The sequence below is a fragment of the Pristis pectinata genome, chromosome 35 (assembly GCF_009764475.1).
Source record: "Pristis pectinata isolate sPriPec2 chromosome 35, sPriPec2.1.pri, whole genome shotgun sequence".
In the NCBI taxonomy this organism is placed as follows: Eukaryota; Metazoa; Chordata; class Chondrichthyes; order Rhinopristiformes; family Pristidae; genus Pristis; species Pristis pectinata.
The window spans coordinates 1,782,618-1,798,945 of record NC_067439.1 but is presented as its reverse complement, the minus strand read 5'-3'; the positions used below and the strand labels follow the sequence as shown (position 1 = coordinate 1,798,945).

Below are 16,328 nucleotides of genomic sequence, written 5' to 3'. Positions count from 1 at the left end.
ATCCTGAAGGGCTGATAGAACTATACAAATTAAAAGAGGCATAGACAGGCAGCATCTTCCCCCCAGGGTGGAGACGTCAAACAGTAGAGGCCATAGATTGAAGGTTAGAGGGGGAAAGTTTAACGTAGATGTGGAAGGCAAGTTTTTTTGTTACAGGGAGCGTTGGGTGCCTGGAATGAGCTGCTGGGGAGGCGGTGGAAGTAGATGTGACAGCAACATTGAAAAGGCATTGAGACAGACACGTGAACAGGCAGGGATGGAGGGATATGGACCATGTGCAGGCAGATGGGATTAGTTTAATTTGGCATTATGGTCGGCACAGACACAGTGGGCCGAAGGGCCTGTTCCTGTGCTGTACTGTTGTAGGCTTTCTACATTTCCTGAAAAGAGATATAAACACCTCAAAACCTTCTAACTCAAGAGATCAACCAAGATAGGCTGAGGACTCTGCCTCAAAATCGGATTAAAACTACATTTGCACGGTGCTTTTAATGGCCAGAAATATATCCCAAGGCACTTCAGCAGGCAAAGTTTGGCAACGAGTCACCAAAGGCAGCAGTGAGGCAGGTGCATCAGCTTCAGGGAGTGAATTTCAGAGTTGGGTCTATTCAGGGCTGAGCAAGAACCCAGAGTTCGAGGAGAGTCTGCTTGTTATGTTCAAGCAGCAGCAGCCGAGGATTTTATTTCACAAGGTTTTACACAACACAGATGCTTTTCCCCTGCCCACGAGTTCACGTGCAAGGGTGTCACAAGCTCCCGATCTGTGGGACCCAGATGCAAATCAAAAAATGCTCAACAGACAAATGTTTCCATCATCTGCAGTGAGCACACAATTCCCAACAAACCCGAAATCCTGGACCAAAAAAAGGGGCAAAGGGAAAGGGAACCTGCTGAAAAGGGATAAGAAAGAAGAGGAAAAGTCTGCAGGACTGTGTGGAAAGCCAGCTCGGGTATGATGGGCTGAATGGCCTTCCTCTGCGCTGAACATCTTTATTCCTCTTATTCTGAGTTCAGTGGTTACATCCACCTGAAGCTGTTCACCTCACCCACACTGCTCCCCACCTCAGCTGCATCACCCACCCACACTGCTCCCCACCTCAGCTGCATCACCCACCCACACTGCTCCCCACCTCAGCTGCATCACCCACCCACACTGCTCCCCACCTCAGCTGCATCAGCCACGTGCACTGCTCCCCACCTCAGCTGCATCAGCCACCCACACTGCTCCCCACCTCAGCTGCATCACCCACCCACACTGCTCCCCACCTCAGCTGCATCACCCACCCACACTGCTCCCCACCTCAGCTGCATCACCCACCCACACTGCTCCCCACCTCAGCTGCATCAGCCATGTGCACTGCTCCTCACTAATCATGGTTTGGCCCAGAAGTTCATGATGCCAAACTCCTTTGCAATCCTCCTTTGGACAACATGACTCAGCAGATAGCAATCTCACCCTGAGTCAGAAGGTTGTAGGTTCAAGGGCCACTCTGCAGACTACAAACATGACCTATGCCCCCTGCAGTACTGAAGGGCTGTGTTGTGGGGCTGCTTCTCTGGATGACCTGCTGCCTTTGCTACTTTCCAACACTGACCACATTTCAATGAATTTCACTAGCAGTGAACTACTTTGGGATGTCCCGAGATGGGGGAAGTCACTTTAGAAAAGCAAGTCTTTCATCCACTGGATGCTCATGTGTCAACGTTAACCCAAAGAACCCTTCAGTTTCCCACTTCCCTATCCAAACCAGCCCTCTCTCAGCAAGGCTGAAAGCTTCACATTTTCTGCATTCTGTGGTTAATTATTCCGGGGAGGAAGTGGGCATGTTGAGCACTTGGATCTGGCAAAATCCATGCAGAGTTGCAGATCACGTTACAGGATTTGGACACCCTAGGGAGCGGGTAGGAAAAAACGTTCCCTGCCAAATTCATGCTAAGCATCTCGAACGCAGACTAACTGCACAAAAGGAAGTGGTGCAGAACTTCAGCACATTCAGGGAGCCCCGTTAAATTAGCGATTCAGCCTGCCAATCAGAAGGCAAAGGCTCCGTTCTAAAATGGCAGCTGACTCTTCCAGGAATACACAGAGACTGGTGTCAATAAAGCAAACATTTAGCTGCAGGAGGAGTTTATAATTCTGTCAGCAATTTTTCCAAAAAAAAGAGCAGAGCAAGTTGCCTGAGCACCGAGTGATTCACCTTCAGCGCTCTCCGAGGAAAGCCAGGAGGTAGAAAGGCTGCAGCAAGATATTGCCTGTCAGACAACATGATCCAAGCAAAATAAAAGAATGAGAATCCCAGAGCTGTTGACAGTGAACGAAAGCCCAAAAACCAGGTGCTGAAAGACACATGGTTAGCTGAGACTTCCAAAGGAGCTGCAGGGCTTTGGCTGACATTGGAGGGCAGCTTGTGCTCTCCCTCCTTCCCCAGGAAGGTACGGCACTCAGGAGATCCTTCAGTAGTGAGGGGATAGTCCGATCTCAGCTCATCGTAACGTGACCTTTGAGAAGTGGGTAACAAGTAACTCTCCTGAGAAAGTGGGGGAAGGGCACTTAGACCGTGGAGTTGGGGAGAATGTGAACAGGTTACGCGAGTTCAGACTGGGGTGTATGTCAGGAGAATTCTCCCTTCCCATAGGATCGCTGGTCTTTGGAATGAGCTTCAGCAGCAGATTAAGCACATCGGGATCAAAGGAGTTAAACACATTCTTGTGAGGTGCATCATCGCACCACACAGCTTGAGGGAGGTGGGGAGAATATTCGGACAGCCGCCTCACAGCTCCGGCACTGTCTGTATGGAATTCACATGTTCTCCACGATTGTGTGAACTACCTCTGGGTGCTCCAGTTTCCTCCCAAGTCCCAAAGATGTGCGGGTTGGTGGGTTAGTTGGCCGCTGTAAGTTGGCCCCAGTGTGTGGGTGAGGGGTTGATGGGAATGAAATGAGATGAGTGTCGAGTTCATGTAAATGGGTGCCTGATGGTTGACAGACCTGTTTCTGTGCTAAATGCTTGTGGTAAGAGAGCAACTTCACACATTTACTACTTCCCCTCCCAAACCGACCAATCATTGAGTTAATCTTTCCCAGGAGAACACAAGGCTGCAGTTAGGAGAGAGATGGTGGGGGAAAGGAGTGGACTGTAGTGGGGGTGGATACAGAGTGGGCACAGGAGAGGGTCTGAGGTAGTTGGGGAACCACAATGGACAGAGTTCCCACCGCTCACAGGAAGCTCCCTCTCCAGAAGTAGCTGGGGAACCAAACCAACCGTCTCCCTGGACCCTAGCATGGCCCGTGCCCATCTGCCATTGATTGGGGGGGGGGGGGTAGGAACCACCCTGCACCCAGCCAGGCCCAGGAGAACTACTCCAGCCCACACAGCAGTGGAAGTCACGAGTGTGGCAGTGGCAGAATGCAAGTGGTTTGGCAAACCCCACAAGTGCTTTTGCTGCTGCGTCAGTCTGCAGCCTGACACACAAGGGAAACATGCACACCACACAGGGGTGAATACACCAGCTTGTCAGACTCCGCTCCAGGACAGGCTGAGCTGCAGTGAGTCTCTGGGAGCTCTCAGACAGCAGGCAGGGGGGAGGGAATAAAAATCAAATTCCCCCTAAAGACTCAGCCCCCCCTAATGGCATTGTTGGGGTGACAACAAATCCACCCTCCCTGACACACATCAGTATCTTGGTGCACAGTCCTGACAGACAGCACGAGAGAGAAAATTCAACAGTCCAGTCACCGGTAAACCAGCGATCGAGACTTTGGCAAATGCACTCTACAAAACAGAATCACCCTGAAGGAGACTTCATTTATCGGAGCGTAGGAGACTGAGGGGTGATCTTAGAGGTGTATCAAATCACAAGGGGCATGAGGGTGAATGCACACAGTCTTTTGCCCGGGGTTGGGGAATCAAGTAGAGTGAATAGGTTTAAGGGGAGAGGGGAGAGATTTAATAGGAACCTGAAGGGCAACATTTTCACCCAGAGGGTGGTCAGTATGAGAGTGGCCAGAGGAAGTGGGTGAGGCAGGTACATTAACAGCCACTTGGACAGGTGCACGGATAGGAAAGGTTTAGAGGGATATGGGCCAAATGCTGGCAAATGGGACTGGCTTGGATGGGAACCTTGGTCGGCACGGACCGGTTGGGCGACTCTGGCCACCAACCAAACTGCACCAGACCAGCAGGACAAGTTAGAAGTGCTTCGTATGGGGAACAGTTAGTCAGCCTCTGGTCACCACTGTTCCAGGACCCGACCACAACCCACCATTTCCCACATTCCCAAATCCTCAGGTTCACAAGAATCCATGAATGAGACTTAAAATTAACAACAGACGCAGCGTCAACCACCTCATGCAGGGTTCCAAGTTCCACTATACCATGAGCGGAGAAACATTTTCCCAACTTCACTCCTGAAAGCTGGGCTGTATCTTCACACCCCAACCCTGATCCCAGACTCCCCAAGTGATTTGTAACCTGCTCTCCTTTAATATCATCAATCCCAAATACCAGGAAACACACCCCCAGTTTATCTCATCTCCCACTGTGATTTAACCCTTGGAGTCACCGGCATTCCTATCCCTGCAGCAAAACTTCTAACTCCATGGACACTTACTCCTCTAGAAATACAGACCAGTATTCTATCAGCTTTATCCCTTAAATCCTGCCCCCATCCATGACACTTTAACAATGTCAATGGACACTCAAATCTCTTTGGATTTTGAGGCAGAAACAAACTGCTGGAGGAACTCAGCAGGTCAGCAGCATCTGGGGAGGCAGAGGGATGGTCAACATTGCGAGTCGAGGCCCTGCGTCAGGTCTGAGAGAGGAGATACAGTACAGGGGGAGGAGCGGGGCAGAAGCTGGCTGGGGATAGGTAGAACCAGGTGAGGGGGGATGATGGGCAGGGAGCAGGAGGGGTGGAGTGAGGGTCGAGGGGGAGGGGCTGGAAGGTGATGTGGAAACAAGACCCTGCAGGTGCTGGAATCTGATAAAGGAGGAGGAGGGTGATAAACGGGGGCAGATGGGGAGGGCCGGGGGGGGGGGGGGGGGGGGAGGTGGAACCAGTGGGGGAGGGAAAAGAAACTGGGTAACAGGGAGGGTGGGGGAGTTGGGAGATTCAGGTAACCTGCACCTCGTGTTCCTTTCTCTCTCCTCCTGACCCATCCAGGTCTCTCTCCCCACCCCAGCCCCTCCATCCTGCTCACCTCGTTCCACCTGTGGCCTCACCGCTTGACACCGACCATCTCCCCTCTCATACCTGAAGCTGGGTCTCCACCTGAAGTGTCCCCACAGATGCTGCCTGACCCACTGAGTTCCTCCAGCAGTTTGTTTGTTGCTCCAGATATCAGCATCTGCAGTCTCTGTGTCTCTCTCTCTCTTGCTATTCATCACTTAGAAAAACTGTTCTACATTTCTCAGGTGTGAAGTGGTCATCCTGAGAGAAGGAAAGACACAGGAGGCCACGGGATGGGGGTGGGGACGGAGTGGATTTCACAGCAGGAAGCCTGGAGCACATTTCAGCCCCAACCAGCTGACCCGGTCATGGAGAGAGAAATCTGGGTCACCGAAGAAGGTCATCCCCGAGTCTTTCAAGGCCATCTCCCCACCCAAGCAAGACAGGAGAGGGGGATCAGGGGCAGAATGCAGAGACAGAACGAAGAATGTCGTGGGTGGAGGGGGGTGCAGAGGGGAGGGGTGGGGAAGAGAGACGACACGTTTAACATCTGATCTTCACTTCTAGGAGAAGGGTATCAGACAGAGGGGGTCACTAGTGCGTCCAGATTCCCCTCTACGTCACACGCTATCCCGATAGAAATATTGTTGCTGGATCCAAACCCCCCTCCACACCCCCAGTCCTTCTGTGGGGTCTCAGGACTTCCATGTAGGCTCACCATGGGAACACCAACACCAGGGAGGCTCGATTCCCACCTTCTCGAGGGCAATTAGGGATAGGCAATAAATGCTGCCCTTGTAATGTTATTCATCTTGACATCTGTGCAAACAAAGGGAAAATGCCCGATCCCAGGCTCCTCATTACTGAGGACACGGGGAAATTACCCCGTTTGAAGCACACGCCCTCCTGTTGTACACGAGTGCCTGTAACAAGCGGAGCAGACCACGCTCCGACAGATCCCTGGCACTGCATTTGGCAAAACAAGCTCCACACCCCTTGCAACATACAGGACATCGGTGGACATTCTGGCTTTGGAGGAACCTTCAACTCTCCACGCTGGAACGTGACTGAGTTATGCCTTGGAGATGAAACCGTTCCTTTGTCAGCAAGATCTGCCCATGCAGGGAAACCTGGTCAAGGTCAGTGACCATCCTCCACTGGACCCCCCCCCCCACCCCCAACCACCCTCTGCAAGTGCACCAAGTCCTCACCACCTGCTCCGTCTCTGCAGTCGCTCCTAATCCAGAGTTCCCCACCTCATTCCTGCATTGCCCGAACCATGGGTGTGATAGTGTGGGGGTTGCATCACGCTGGGGTAACCCAGAGGTCGGGATCACTGACCATGCTCAGCACAAGCTCTTGGACACCAACACAAGCTGGGAGTTGAAATTCAAGTAGCTGAATAAACTGCGATAGAGACCACGGAACAAGAAGCTCATTGCAAGATCCCACCCCAGTCTGACCCATCTGTGACCCCGACCCACTGCAACACCAATGTCCAACTGCCCTCAAAGCCAGCCAAGCCACTCAGTACAGGCAATTAAGGATGGACGATCGATGCCAGCCCTCTCAGTAATGCCCACATCCCGGGGATGAAGAGGTTTAAAACACCGCTTGGCCATTAATTCACCTCTGGGGAGGGGGTGAAATCATTCCCAGGGTGGACATCCCTGGCAAAGCCAGCATCAGCATTTATTGCCCGTCCCTCACTGCCCCAGAGGAGGTGGTGAGACATCTCCTCACATCACTGCAGCTCTCCCAGTGAAGGTGTTCCCTCAGTGCTGTCAGGGAGCAGTTCCAGGATTTGGACCAGCGACAGATTCCCACATCGGGATGGGATGAGTCCTGGAGGGGAGCCTGCAGGTGGTGGCACTCCCCTGCATCTGTTGCCCTTCTTGGTGGTTGAGGCTGCAGGACTGGGAGGCAGTGGGGAGTCTGGGCAGGTAGCTGCAGCACACCTGGTACAAGGGGCACACTGCAGCAAAGAGCATAAGTGGCTGCAGAAGAAATGACCGCCACTGCCTCTCCCACTGCACACACACCACAGCAGCCTCATGGTCACCGGACATGTTGAGGACATTGAGCCCTCAACCACCGGTAACTGCTGGGTTCCTGCTGTTGAACGCATTGAGGAAGGAGGGTAAATATGAAAGGTGTACCAAGGGTGCAGAGGGGCTCGAGCCTGGGACCATCCCTGGTGATTTGGTGCCTCACAAAGTACCCCGTCTACACCGCAGGACACGTGTTGGAGGTTATCCCCACATCCCAACGTAACAACACAGGAAAATAGCAGTGGGCCACAGCCCCACCCCGTCAGTCACTCACTGATCTGTCCTGGGTCTCATCCCTTCCCCTGCCATTCCCAACAGCCCTCAAATCCCTGACCTTCCAAAAATTTATCAAATTCCACTTTAAACACTTCCAGTGACCCAACCTCCGCAATCCTCTGGAGAGGAGAATTCCAGGGATTCACCACCCTCTGCAGGAAGAAACCGACGTACCTCGGTGTTAAACAACTGGCCCTTTACCCTGAAACCACATCCCCTCATCCAAGACTCTCCCACTAGCGAAAGCATCTCAACATCTACACAGTCATTCCCCCTTGGGATAGCACATGTTTCAATAAGATTACTCCTCGCTCTTCAACGTAAAGAAGGACCATCCCCAGGGTGGAGGGCATAGGTTTAAGGTGAGAGGGAGGGGATATAAATGGAACCCAAGGGGTAAGCTTTTCACACTGAGGGTAGTTGGTATCTGGAATGAGGTGCCAGAGGAGGAAGTGGAGGCAGGAACAGTAACGGCACTTAAGAGGTATCTGGACAGATACCTGAATGAGCAGGGTATAGAGGGATGTGGAATTAATGCTGGCAAGTGGGATTAGTACAGATAGGCATGATGGTCAGCATAGATGGGTGGGCCGAAGGGCCTGTTTCTATGCTGCACAACTCTGTGACTCCAAACCTCTCCACCTCTCCCTCTCATTTCAAGTTGCTCCTTAAATCCTTAAGTCAGAGAGCAGCAACATTTACACATCCTGTGGCACTGCACATAAAACCTATCCCAGGAGGTTGACTGTAAGTTTTAGGGGGGAGATGGGGAGGGGACTCCAGAGCAGGACTCAGGCAGCTCAAGGCACAAGCCCTGGGCTGCTGTGATTGTATTCGGAGATGTTCAGAAGGCCAGAATTGAAATGGCAGGTCAGGAGAGCAGCGACCTGTGGACAATACTGACGACCATGCCTTCTGCTCTCTGGGTCCCTGAGCGGTGGAATTTCCTCTCCATCGCTCTCTCATTTAAGCCGAGTTTGAACACCAACTCTGACCAGTGCTAATATCTCAAATAGTTTGGTGTCAGGTTTGGTCTGCTAATGGTCCAAAGCATCAAGAAATTTTTACACAGCAGAACACACCAGTTAACTTTTGCATTTTCTGACAATATAGGAGGCCATTTGGCCCATCAAATCTATGCCAGCTCTCAGAGCAATCCCATCCATCCCATTCCCCCACTCATTTCCCTGTAACCTACCCTCTTTTACACATCCATCAACTACCCCCCAATTCTCTTCCCACCCACTGACACAGGGACAGCTGATGTTTATTGTCCCAGGCACATATACCCAGGGTATAAATGCCACGATAGTTAACCTTTTGCAGCAGCACAGCACCAATTAATCTACCATCATGTCTTTGGGATGTAGGAGGAAATCAGAGCATCTGGGGTAAACCCACAGAGTCAGGGGAGAACGTGCAGACTCCACACAGACAGCAGAGGTCAGAATCCAACCCGGGTCTCTGGAGGTGTGAAGCAGCTGCACTGACAGCTGTGCTGCCCTATATACGGCCCCTTATGGAGTGACCCCGAGTGACTTGCCTCCACATACCCTCAATTCCTGTTTAGTTTGAGGGGGGAAATGTGCTTAGACTGTAATGTTGGACCTCTTAACTGCAATCTGCAGTGCAACATCGGGGGAGATGTCCGTTAATGTACCACAACCTGGCAGACTGCAGAGCAAAAGCCTTCACGCGGGCGAGCACACTCAGGAAATAAAAGACAACCACTGAGGGTTGATTACAGCTCCTCTAGAGTCGGGACAATTATTGGGAACACATTGCTGCCACATGTCGGACCACCAAGATGAGCCACAGGCAGACACACCCCCACACTGCAGGGATTGTAGGACTGACAGTCAATCCATCCCTTCCACACCACCTACCGATTGCCTCATCAGTCAGCACGCTGCCCACCAGGAGTTAAGATCCTCTTGTCTGTCCACTGTGACCACAAGAGTTCCTGAATAAATGGAGGTGGTAGACAACGCGACAGACACAGAACCTTCTCAAGGAGACCTAATACTGAACAGACTGTGGTGGTATCTTCCTTGCTTCTTGGTCCAGGGCTTCACTTACACCTGCAGAGCAAGGTAAATGGTACAAACAGGCGGTGCTTGGTGCCTGCACTCAGCCCTAGTCCTGCACACTGACCTGGGGACAGCCCAGGAACAATTCTAAACCCCAAGTGATTGCAGAAAGGTCAACTCAAGCAACTCCAAAAACCCAAACAGGTAGCATCTTTCAACAGCACCACTTCTGATGCACACATCTCCTTCATCTCTCCATCAGAGCTGGCCCAACGTTTTCTGACTGATGATACTGACCACCGACAGACCACCTCCATCACGAGAAGGACTGGCACAACAACCAAAAGCCAACACAGCCCACGTGTTATAAAAGCACGGCCACCCAACAACTTGCGAGGGTTTGGCTTCTGCTCAAGGTCGGCATCAGGATCAGACACCCCTCTGCCCGCAGAGAGCGACCCTGGTAACCCGGCACTGCTGCTTACACCATCTCTTCCACACAGCGACTGAGGCAAACACCATGGACACTTCTTGAGGAAAGCCAGTTAAATTACAAGCGAGCAAGGAATGGAGGGATGGGTTGAAGAACGGTGGCGGATGTGGAGCAGGGAACATTGCCTGGATAAATGCCCTGCGTCCATCCATAACCTGTCTTCATTCCTTAAGTTTGTAAAAGAAAATTAAAGCATTAAATCACAAACACTCTGGTTTGTGGACAAATTCAGGTGAGCGTGTGCTACATCAGCAGAACACTGCCAAGTGATTCAGGGGCAAGGGGATGGGAAGGGTTGCAGAACCCTAATCCCCCTGCTGGTCTAAAACCACAGGACCGGCCTGGGGGAGGTCTATGCATCAGGCAGCAACCGTGGAGGGAAGTGCACAGAGCAGATGAAGGGTCTCAACCTGAAACGTCAACTGTCCATTTCCCTCCACAGACACTGCCCAACCCGCTGAGTTCCTGCAGCTTGTGTGTTGCTCCAGACTCCAGCATCTGCCACCTCTTGTGACTCCCTGCCCTCTGCCCAGGAAACGACGGCAGGCCACAAACAGCAGTCAGCACAACCTACGGGACACGACGTCTCAGGTCCAAATGGACACTCATTCTACTGTTAATATCTTAGTCACAGGTACAAGAAATCTGCAATAAATTTGATAAATTTCAGTATTTACAAACGAACTGCTGGATCTCTGCAATTGGCACAAGTCCATGTGGCCAATATCAACAGACCCGCCTACAAAAAACCCTGCAAGACAACGTCAGGTCCTCCTTTTCAGGAGATGACAAAAACCAAGATGTAACTGTCTAACAGACTCCAACATACACAATCATGACTTGTAAAATACAATTTTACAGACTAGCATTTTGATAGCATCTCTCAAGTTCCTTTCAGGGCACGTCCCAGGTTCTGGAGCACTTCACAGAATGGTTTTCAGGATGAGAGAAAGCCATTCGGCCCATGGATTGCATACTGGCCCAATGCACGTGCAAACCAGCTCGTCCCACTCCCCCTCCCTCTGCCTACTCCACTGCAAATCCTGTCCTGTCAGCGACTCGCCCAGCTCCCACTGAACGCGGCAGCTTCAGCCCTCCCCAGTCCTTCCAAACCTCAGCTACCTGACGTGCAAACAAAAAGGTCCTTCCTGTGTCACTTTTGGTTCTCTTGCCAATCACCTCCCCACATCCGCTGATCCTTGACCCCTCTGTCAATGGGAATAACTGTTTTTCCTGATCCAGTCTGCTTGTAGGCTTCATGATTGTAAATGCCTGCATCAGCTCCAATGAGAACAACCCCAACCTCTTCAGTCCATCAAATAACTGAAAGCCCACATATTGCACCCTCTCCGAACCCTTCACAATGTTCCTCAAGTCTGGTACCCAGGACTGGCCATTACTTTGAGCTTTTATAAATCACTAGTTCAGCCACAATCAAAGTGCCATCCTTGTGCTTCTATTTGTAAAGTCCAGGATTTCAGATGTTAAACCTCTCTCACAACCTGCCCTGCTACTTTCAAAGGACTCTGCACACATACCCCAGCTCGTTCTATTCTTGGATATACTTCATTCTTCGCTCCCAGTGCAACACACAGTTCTCAGCTTTAGATTTCATCTGCCACCCATCAATCTCCCAACTTGCCCACATCTTCCTGAAGTCTACCACCATCCTCCTCAGTGTCCCACGTCTCCATGTTTTACGTCAACTGCAAAACAAAGACTCAAAGGGAGAGCAAAGTGGAATGGGGGGGGGGGGGGGGGGGGGGGGGGGGTGGGAAACATATGACAGGTGTCAAGTTGTTAACACAAGAATCAGGCCGATAACAGAAAGTGCAGAAGGAATGGGAAAAAAAAGAGGAAATCAGAGACAGAGAGTGGGTATGTAGAATGAGTTTCCAGAGCAAGTAGTTGAGGCAGGTACAATATCAACATTTCAAAGACAGGTCCGTGGATAGGAAAGGTTTAGAGGGATATGGGCCAAACACAGGCAATGGGACTGGCTCGGATAGGCATCTTGGTCAGCATGGACAAGTTGGGCCGAAGGGCCTGTATTACTCAATGACTCTAGGAGGGACGACCAGCAGCACATATAAAAGGGAACCTAAAAGTATTCTGTGGACAAGTGAACAGGAAAAGGATTGTAAGCGGGGGTGGGATCAGAGACAAAAAGGGAAATGTACTGATGGGAGCCAGCGACCGAGCTTCTGAGCGAGTACTTCAGACCTCACCAGGGAAGGCACTGCCGCTGCAGTCGAGATTCTGGCTGGGCGAGGAACTCACAGCAGAGGTCCTGACCATAACCTTCCAAACATCTGGAAATCCTGGGGTAATGCTAGTGAACTGGGAAATTGCAAATGTTTCACAACTGTTTAAAAAAAAGCAGGGTTTCGGGATGAATTACTCTTTGTGTTGACTTGTGATGTAGGAAGTGCAGTGACCCAGTCTGCACACAGCATGCTCCCCCAAACATCAACGTCATAACAGCCAGATGATGTGTTTCAGTGACGTTATACAGGCGAGAAACGGGGAGCAGGGCACTGATGAGGACTCGTGGGAAGTCGCATGCATCTTTCATTTGACACAGAGGTCTCAGTTTAAAACCACATCTGAAACACAGTACCTCTGACAGTGCTGTACCCCCTCAGCTCTGACACTGGGTGTGTCAGCCTCAGCTCAAGGACACGCAGTGGAATTTGAACACAGAACCTTCTGACTCAGGGACAAAAATTTCACCCGGCAAACAATTAAATGATACCAATTAACAAATTGTAACAGGGCACTCACTCACTGCATCAGAAACATCTCAGAACACAGTGAATTAGCCATCCCCAAGTATCCAACACAACCTTTGGCTCAAATGCCACAAAAGGTAACCAAGTGACATTTATCCTAATCAAGGACGCTTGTTACCTTGTGGACACTTGGTAGAAATTACTAAAGTTGTCCTGACTGGATTCTGTACAAGTACAAATGATTCCACTGAAAGATGGACTTGCATTTCTATAGTCTCCTTCTCCAAGTGCTTTAAGTGCAGTCACTGCTGTAATACAGACAACTTATGCACAGCAAGCTCCCACAAGCAAATACAGAAGTGACCAGGTCAGAGATGAAATACTTTCTGTGCTGACAGTTGCGATGTAGCATTTCTATTACCTCCGTATTCCTAATTTTGGAAATAATTATTGGTCAGGACACGAGGAAGCATGATCCTGCTCCTCTGATATTGTCACCGTATGCATTGCTTCATGCACAGGGGACACAAAAGGCTTTGCACCCACAACAGGGAGCAGCCGAGCCCTCGGCATTCTCTCAGCACTGCGCCGGGTTTCTGGACATCCTGACTCTGAGGCGAGAGTGGAAGCCAGCGAGCACACAGGTTATCGCTCCCTGTCCTCATGGGGAATAGATTCCAGGAATGCCCGTCCGTCCTCGTAAACCTTACTTGACCCATTCTAATGGGCATTTCTAGTCAGAACATTCCCAGGCTAACCCACCTGAACTTCCTACAACTGAACCTTACTCCCTTTCATTTCCAGCCACTCACCAACTTCCAGAGGTCTGGCATTTCCTGTTTCATTTCTAATTTCAAACACTTATTTACTTTTCCCAACACTTATCTCAGCGCACTATGCAAATTCCTCACTGATATCCAAATACTAGTCTCAAGAAAAATTTGACAATGATGATCTCATGTTTATTTGATTTGCTGAATACAAATTCCTTCCCCCACCCCCAAAAACACAAACTTTCAAGAGTGATAAAGTTTGCAAAAACTAATTCACAAGTAGCATACGCTAAAGATGCCAGTGTCTACAAGAGGGATGATTAGATCTGAGAGATTATATCTAACCTCAACTGTCTGTAAACTACAAGCAGTGCTAGAGCTGGGACAGGGAGGGATGGTGGAAGCAGTTAATTGGTTACATAACAAGTTTGATAAAGTGGAAACAGGTTACAGAAATTCAGCAGAAAAAAATCATCCCTGGTGCCAAACCTCAACAACAGGAGCTCAGATCAACAACCCTGCAACCAGAAATAAAGTAACAAACTGCATATCTTTCTGAACACTAATGAAATGCAAAGTTCTTTGCTTTCACTGCTCTTCCCTTTGATTTAGTCTAGACAATTGTTAATTGTATTCTTGGAACCGCATTTTTAACATAATATTTAAAGTACAGGAACATCATTTGTTTAAAATTAACTAGGTAAAAATCCCACAACACACATGTGAAGGGGCAAGAGCACACATTCCAAATTAACCCTTGAACCTAGATAAGAAATAACCAAATAAAATGTGGAACGATGACAGGGCCTGAAAGAAATGGTGGCAAAAGACAAAACATAGCTCCCAGGGAAGAAGGGGCTTAGGTGCAGACAGATAAGGGAAAGGGGCAAATATCCAGGCACAGACATCAGCAGGAAGAGAAGTGAAGCTGCAAACCTGCACACTACATCCACTGCACTCACAGACCAGCAAGGAAGCAGTTACAAACCAGAATTCAGAGACAACTGATCAAACAATCACATAATTCGGCTACTAACTACCCCCCAAACCAAAGGCAAATTTGAATATCAATACTACCATGTAATAAAATTACAATCCCAGAAAGGTTAAGACATTAAGGTGAGACTTAAAAACGTACAAATTAAAAGATACAGGACCCTGGGGTGGTGACTGGAGTATTCACCATCGACATTTATTTAGAATAAATGGTAATTTAAAATAATACAATCTCAGAAGTATAACATTCTGGTTAAAAAGTGAAATATAACTTTTAAGAAGGCAGTGCAGGGCAGAGTAATTGCAGTGAGCTTTGCAAATACTCCCTTCAGAGAAAAGATAGGGAGAAAAAATAGATTCAATTGTATGTCAAAAATCGAAGCAGTAACAACTGCTAAAGCACAAATCAAATTGCAACACACTTCTAAATGCAGACGCATTGGATACTCTAAGTTGTTTATTCTTTTTTTTGTTTAAAAAAAGTGTAATAGACGTTGGCAACTGATGGTAGTGGGGGGATAGAAGAGGTGGCTGTCCCGAAAAAAAGTGGGCCTAAAAATTAACCTTCAACATAGATGAGAGGTGGGGGGGGGGGAATATATTAAGGGGGGGGGGGAAGGGAAAGAGAAAACTTTCACCGATTAAAAAGGAGTGGAGCGCAAGCGGGAGGACGGGACAAGGAGGGGAGCGAGGGTGCAGCGCTGGGATTTACCAACATTCGGAAATGGAACGCCGAGACATTGTATCAACGTTCCATTCGCAGGGACTTCAAAGGGAAAAGAGATACATTGTAGCAGCCTGCAACAGGACCTGCGAGAGGAACACATGGGCGAGCAGAGGCGGCCCGGCTTATTGTCTGGATCGCTGCGCTGTGTTTTCTTTTAAATTTAAAAAAGAAAAAAAAAGAATAAGGTGGTTTGAGGGGAGGGAGGGGGTGTTTTTTTATAAAAAGAGGATAATGGGCAATTTTTGCAGGGATTGTTGTTTTACCTCTCTCTCTGGGAGGGAGGGGTGGGGAGGGGGAGTAAGAGCGAGAGAGAGAGAAAATAAGGGAAAGACATTTAAGAGAAATTTGTAATACTCGAAAGGAACTCACCGTCATGAAGAGCGCCTGCCTAACGGGGTTTCCTCGCCATCACATCAGGGGCTAACATGACTGAAGGGAGGTCAACAACAACAGCTGTTCCCGCACTCTCCTGTCAAAAAATGCAATCACATTTTCAAACCTTCGGCTAAACACCACCCGCTCTCTCCACACACATCTCACACGGGAGGAAAAAATATTTCACTCCCATTTTTCGTGATATTTATTCAATGGGTGATTTTTCTTTTATTCTAAATTGTTATATTTTCATTTGGTTTTGTACTGTACTCTGCACGCAGTTTTAAAAAAATCTGATCTTAATTATTCATGCACTGGTTTCCCTGCCTCAGTCCTCGACCAGGCATTTTCTTTCACTTTTAATCGTTTTCTAAAATTCAAGGCACATTTTTCGGTCGCCTCCTGACTGGGGTCCTTCGGGTGCCAAATCAATAGATGATGAGCCAGGGGTCGATGGGCGCTTCTGATTGGCTAAGAATCGCACCGCAGTGGCCAATAGGCGTTCTTGATTGGCGAATAGCCGCCACTCGTTGACTGATGAACCTGCAGCTAATGGCTACTTTCTATTGGCTAACTGTGGATCGCGGCTAGCCAATAGTCAATGACCAATGGCCTCTATTGCTATTGGCTGATAAAGTAGAAGTTCAAAGCAGCTTTTCATTGGCTGATGAACCAGAGGCTGATGGCTACTTCTGATTGGTTG

The 16,328-nt window shown here is 49.4% G+C and overlaps 1 protein-coding gene across 5 annotated transcripts in view; it reads right to left on the bottom strand.

The window, feature by feature from the left end:
• The window catches only part of LOC127586289 (BRD4-interacting chromatin-remodeling complex-associated protein-like), an 89,412-nt gene extending 73,453 nt beyond the window's left edge, over positions 1–15,959 (bottom strand). For 3 of the 5 annotated variants that reach the window (XM_052044098.1, XM_052044102.1, XM_052044103.1), the window contains exon 1: positions 15,620–15,958. The gene's annotated coding sequence lies outside the window, so the exon portion shown is untranslated. Of the gene's footprint in view, positions 1–15,619 lie in introns of all 5 variants that reach the window. The other 2 variants (XM_052044101.1, XM_052044100.1) reach the window with 2 other exon arrangements.
• Positions 15,960–16,328: the final 369 nt, after the last annotated feature.